Source organism: Arachis duranensis, chromosome 3, assembly GCF_000817695.3.
Source record: "Arachis duranensis cultivar V14167 chromosome 3, aradu.V14167.gnm2.J7QH, whole genome shotgun sequence".
Classification (NCBI taxonomy): Eukaryota; Viridiplantae; Streptophyta; class Magnoliopsida; order Fabales; family Fabaceae; genus Arachis; species Arachis duranensis.
In genome coordinates this window covers 89139654-89145524 of record NC_029774.3, presented here as the reverse complement: position 1 = coordinate 89145524, position 5871 = coordinate 89139654, and the positions used below count along the sequence as shown (strand labels likewise).

Here is a 5871-nt window from a genome sequence, read left to right as displayed (position 1 = left end):
AACTGCTTGTATCTTTCCCAAGCTTTATAGAGGGATTCACCATCTTTTTGCTTCAAGGTCTGAACATCCACTCTAAGCTTGCTCAGCTTTTGAGGAGGAAAGAACTTGGCAAAGAAGGCCGTGACCAGCTTATCCCAAGAGTCCAGGCTATCTTTAGGTTGTGAGTCCAACCATGTTCTAGCCCTATCTCTTACAGCAAAAGGGAAAAGCATGAGCCTGTAGACTTCAGGGTCTACTCCATTAGTCTTAACCGTATCACAAATCTATAAGAATTTAGTTAAAAACTAATAGGGATCTTCTGATGGAAATCCATGGAACTTGCAATTCTGTTGCATCAGAGCAACTAGTTGAGGCTTCACCTCAAAATTATTTGCTCCAATGGCAGGGATTGAGATGCTCCTTCCATAAAAATTGGAAGTAGGTATAGTATAATCACCAAGCGTCCTCCTTGCGCCTCCACCATTGTTATTGGGTTTGGCCATGTCTCTTTCTTTTTCAAGATTCTCTGTAAGGTTTTCTCTGGATTGTTGTGCTTTAGCTTCTCTTAGCTTCTTCTTCAGAGCCCTTTCAGGTTTAGGATCTACTTCAACAAGAATGTCCATGTCCTTGCTCCTACTCATATGAAAAAGAAAAGAACAAAAAAGGAAGAGGAATCCTCTATGTCACAGTATAGAGATTCCTTTATGTGAGTAGAAGAAGAAAAGTGATGCACGAAAACTTGTCTCTCAACAAATTTTCCTTTGGCAAGTGTTCATACCCTGGGTCAAGCTGTCCGACCCGGGATGTTTAGTGACAAGCCGACCGACCTCTTCATGGCCAAATGCCCGACCTCTTCTCAAAGAGCTCGGCCAAATGCCCGACCTCTTCTCAAAGAGCTCGGCCAACTCGCCAAAGGAGCCCAAAGCAGACCCAAAACGAAGGAACACAGCCCAATCTAAAGGCAGCTAAAACCCAGAAAGATAAAGGCGGTTCCCTTGAAGATAAGATGACCTCACTTAAAGATAAGATAAGATAACTAACTTATCTTATCCGCAGGAGGCCACATCTCACCATTATAAATACACTGGAGCACCCAGGTATAACTCATACTCTGATTCTACTCAATACCTGTTTAATACCCATGCTAACTTAAGCATCGGAGTCTCTTGCAGGTACCCCCACCCTCCGGTGATGAAGGATCAGCAGTGCAGCCAGTCCAACAAGTCGGACATGACAGCTCCGGCCGTCTCCCACCAGCCGGACACGTTAGCACCAACCAGTACAGAAGATCTCATCCGAGATCGACCTCCAGTTTTAGGTAACCCTCGGAACAGTGGGCATGAAATTGAAGCACAAACAAGAGGCATCTTTTAAGCCCCAAAAACACCAACTGGGCAGCATTTCACCATGGGCCTCAAGGACCACCCAACCTCAAGGAAGCAAGCCCACAAGTGTCAACCAATCAAGGCCACAAGAAGCATCTAGAATAGGAATTTTCATTTAAATTTAATTTTCTTTTAGTTTCATTTTGTAATTTAGGAGAGCCTATATAAAGGCCTTAGTTTGTACATTCAAAAGGGAGGCTGGACGAAGGCTGGACTGAGGCTGGGAAATTAGGGATTGGAAGAGGGGTCTTCGGACTCCCTCCCCTCACACACTTTTCCTTCTCTTTCTTTTCTTTGTACTTTTCATTTATGAATTTGGAAGTTTCATTTTCAGTTTTATTCTTCATCTTTATTTTTCTGCACTTTCTTTCTTTTCTATTTTGGTAGAGCAATGACCAACTAACTCTTTCCATTGGGTTAGAGAGCTCTATTGTGATATAATGGATCAATATTAGTTTTTATTCTTCTTCTTCTATCTTTTCTCTTGATTTTACTAGAGAGCTTTCGATCTTCATCCAATTGGGTACACTACAAGAAAAACACCCATTCAGCCACACTTTTTTTAAGCTACATTTGAAAAGCGTAGCCTATTCATAGAATGGGCTACGCTTTTCTCCGTGTTTCCTTTTTATAAAAGAATAGGAAACACAATTGTAGCATCATTTAAAAAGTGTAGCCTTAGATACAATAAAAATCACTTATAAAGCGTAGCCTTATGTTAATATCTATGGGTACACTTTTCATACCAAAAGAAACGCTTTTAAAGAGTAACATATTTGCTATATTTTGAGTGCACTTTAAAAGCGTAGCCTAATGTATCTAGACCAAATGCACCCAAACACTTGGTAATTTTTCTTTTCCTTATCACCAAATCAAACTCACATTTGAATACCCTCACTTTCGCCATCTGATCAGAAAAAAGTTTCGCCCCTCACCTTTGCAAATCACCTTCGAATTAATTCTTCAAAACCCTAACCCTAACACATCCACACACTCACACTCATTCTCACCATCACTCACCACCCCCACCACGCCCCCTTTCACACACACACACCCAGATCCGAGAGAAAGAGTGAACCAGAGGGAGGAGAGGAGGAGACGGAGATGAGAGAGCGCGATCGAGAGAATGGAGAGTGAGAGGGGGTCACCGCCGCAACGTCGCTGCAGCCGCCGCCATTGCCGTCGCGGAGCAGGGAGCCCAGAGGGGAGAGAGAGATGATTTGCAGACGAGATGGAGAGAGAGGACGAAGATGCGACGCAAGAGAGGAGGCTGTTCCGCCGTGCACTGTCGTCGCTGCTGGGTCGATTGAAGCCACCGCCGTAGCTAGGGCTTGCCGTGCTCCTGGGGTCGATCTCTGCGCTTCTCATCGTTGTCTCTGTGCTCACGTCGTCGATTAGGTATGTATTAATTTCTATTTGGTTCTGAAATTTCTGGGGTTCCGATTTTTGAAAGCAGTTTCCGGTCGGTAATCACAAACACAACTACTATGCTCTTATTTATTTCTTGTATTTAAATTACAATGTTGAAATTTGAGAGTAAACCAAGTTGATGCATGAGCCAGATACACCATTGTTGTGGTAATTTCAGAGATAATAGTGTGTTGAGTTCTTTTTCAGAAGGGAGCTTAAAGAGTTAGGTGTGACACTTCCAAAGGATGCATTCGAACTGATTTTTGTTTTCCTCCAAGAGTGGTAAGTGGTGTCTGCTCTCTGCTGCATCACTTTAGTTTTGTCTCCATATTGATTCTGTTTTTATTTTTTTAAGTTGATATATAATTAATTAGTTAATTAGTCCTTTATGGAAGACATGCATAACTTCCACCAAAGCTTCCAGAAATTTGATTCCCTGCCCACTACTACTACCATAGTACTAACTGTCAAGCATTTTTTGTGTTTTTGTTAATTTCTTTTTCTCCAATCCGTAAGATTTGATCATTGAATAGTATACTAACTTCTACTGTATTTACGATTCGCTCGAATTATTCAATTGGGTTTCCTTGAATTTTTGGTTTCAATATTCAATAGAAACACCGCACAATTTGTTTATGTGCGTAGCTATTATTGTTGAAATAATTTGCATATCCTGAATGTTCAATACATGTTTAATTAATGCTTTTCCTCTACCATGTTTCATATTGTAAGTTGTAATTTCTATCTCATTAGCATGTGAATCAAATTAAAAATTAATTTCATAGAAAAATTGGTTCACATGGCTGCAATTCCTGCATTGATGCAGTTTCAGTGGTTATAGTAACAACAATGTTTATGCTGCATTCATGACTGTGTCTACAAAATGTTGATTTTGGTACCATGTTATTAGTCGACGGAGTTCGTTAGTTGAGTGAACTTATACAATTGTGTTTATTAATTGGTGAAAGATACAAATTATTGTTGAAGAATTTGGAATTAAGTTCTGCATTTTGTCATTTCTTTTTATGCTTTGGCCTTTCAGGGACAAACTCCACTTTTCCCCAAAATTTCAGCCACGAGGCTGCTGGGCATGTAATTTTGATATTTCTTTTTCTGTGTGGTTAATTTAAAAGTATGCTGTATTTGCATTTGAATTACATATGATTAAAGAACAGGGATTTTATAAGGATGTTGAAACTTGAAAGAAAGAAATGGACCACTGACTCATTAAAATTTTGAAAATGATCAGTTTGGATGCTTGGCTAAACGTATTAGTGGAGACATTCAATGATTGTCACATAGGAATTGAAACTTGATCTCTTATTTTCTGTAATTATGCTTGGCTAAGTGCTTTAGTATAATTTTACTTTGGTGCATGTTCTGTGCAGTTATTTAGGGATATTGGCTTAGCATTTTATTGGGAATTATTATATGCATTTTCTGTAATTTGCATTTGAGTTCATTATGAATGCTGACCAATGAATTTTATTGACAATTATTATATGAAACTGCTTTACATTACACTTTTATGATTTTGACTGAAAATTCTTATTTGTTTTGTATTAGAATCTTGGCAAATAGACATTCTGCACATAGGAAGCTGCAATACATATCAAAGTTAGAGAGAAGTGTAACTTCATTTCAGGTTAGTTATTTATTGCGGCATATAATTTAGCAATAACTTGCACCAATTTGTAATTTAGATATTACTTGCCCTGTTTGTTTTTTTTCCACACCTTCCTCACACATGCCCTTCCCCTAAATTGACTATTATACCCTAATCTCAATTCGTAATTTAGTAATACTATAATCATCATGACTTAATATCATAGGCCCAAATGGAATGCCAAACTTCGATGCCTTCTTAATAATACAATTAATAGAAAACTTATTTTAAGAAGAGTAAGTAATTAATTGTAAATTAAAAAAATAATAATTATTTAAAAGTTTCAAAACATTAGCATCTGTGTGTTCTATTTCATTGAGTATAAAAATTAACTCTCCCTTTTGTTCATAATATGATATGTCCTCTCCATGCAAAACACGAGATCCTTTTCAACACTGACATCCATTTTTGCATTCAGTATCTTTCTTCCTCTCATAAAGTCTTATATAATTATAAAATAAAAATAAAAATAAAAATAAATAAAATATTGCAAAAAATGCCCCCTTTTGCTTAGTTAGAGTTCCCCCAAGCAATCCCCCAGAAGTGGTTAATGACTAATGAGTAATCACACTACCATTACCAATTACCAAATGTCACATTGGACAGCACCAACAGTCAAATCATTGTATATTATACAATTTAATCTCCTTAATAATTGATTGGATATAAACTGCAACTTGAATATTTCTTGTGAATCTGCTTGTTCCCCCAATCATTTATAGCATTTTATCTAGCTTATGTTTTTTTTTATCTTTGAATTCTAAATTTGGATTTGTGAAATACTACTATGCATTGGTGAAACTTGCACACAGTACAGAAAGAATTAATAATATCAGTTATTGATAGTTTTGAGTTTGATTTTTTAATTTTTATAATTGCGAATGTCATTATAAATATTTTTCTATTTTTTTATATAATTATGCAGGATAATATTGAGGATGATAATAAAGATTAAGCTGATTATTATTGTGGTTTATTGGCTAAGATAGAGTAGTGTTAGGAATGAATACATGTATGGTTGACTAAGACTTTTATTAGAAGATACTTATGTAGGATATAATAAGGGACCTAAGGCTACACTTATATACAGTAGCCATGGTATACAAAAAAAAAGGAGGGATTTAAGGCTACGCTTATAAAAAGTAGCTATGGTATACAATGTGGTTACGCTTTACAAGTGATGCAGTAGTGTTGAAAAGCGTAGCCTATTTCGGAAAAATGAAAGCTGAAAAGCGTAGCCTTTGGTCCTGGACAGCATCATTTGAAAAGCGTAGCCTATTCTTAAACGCCAAAAGCGTAGCCCTTGGTGCAGAAAAGCGTAGCCTTTGAGAATAGGCAACGGTCGAATAGGAATCACCCCAAAAAGCGTAGCCGTAGCCCAAAAAGCGTAGCCGTAGCCTAAGGCATCATTTTTTTTCACTTTTGGCTACA

General features: G+C 37.4%; 1 long non-coding RNA gene across 1 annotated transcript; it reads left to right on the top strand.

The window, feature by feature from the left end:
* The first annotated feature begins 2184 nt into the window (after positions 1 to 2184).
* On the top strand, positions 2185 to 5463 carry LOC107479369 (uncharacterized). The gene is made up of 4 exons (XR_001590128.3): positions 2185 to 2762; positions 2982 to 3056; positions 4341 to 4419; positions 5366 to 5463. It is a non-coding gene; the product is annotated as an uncharacterized LOC107479369 (long non-coding RNA).
* Positions 5464 to 5871: the final 408 nt, after the last annotated feature.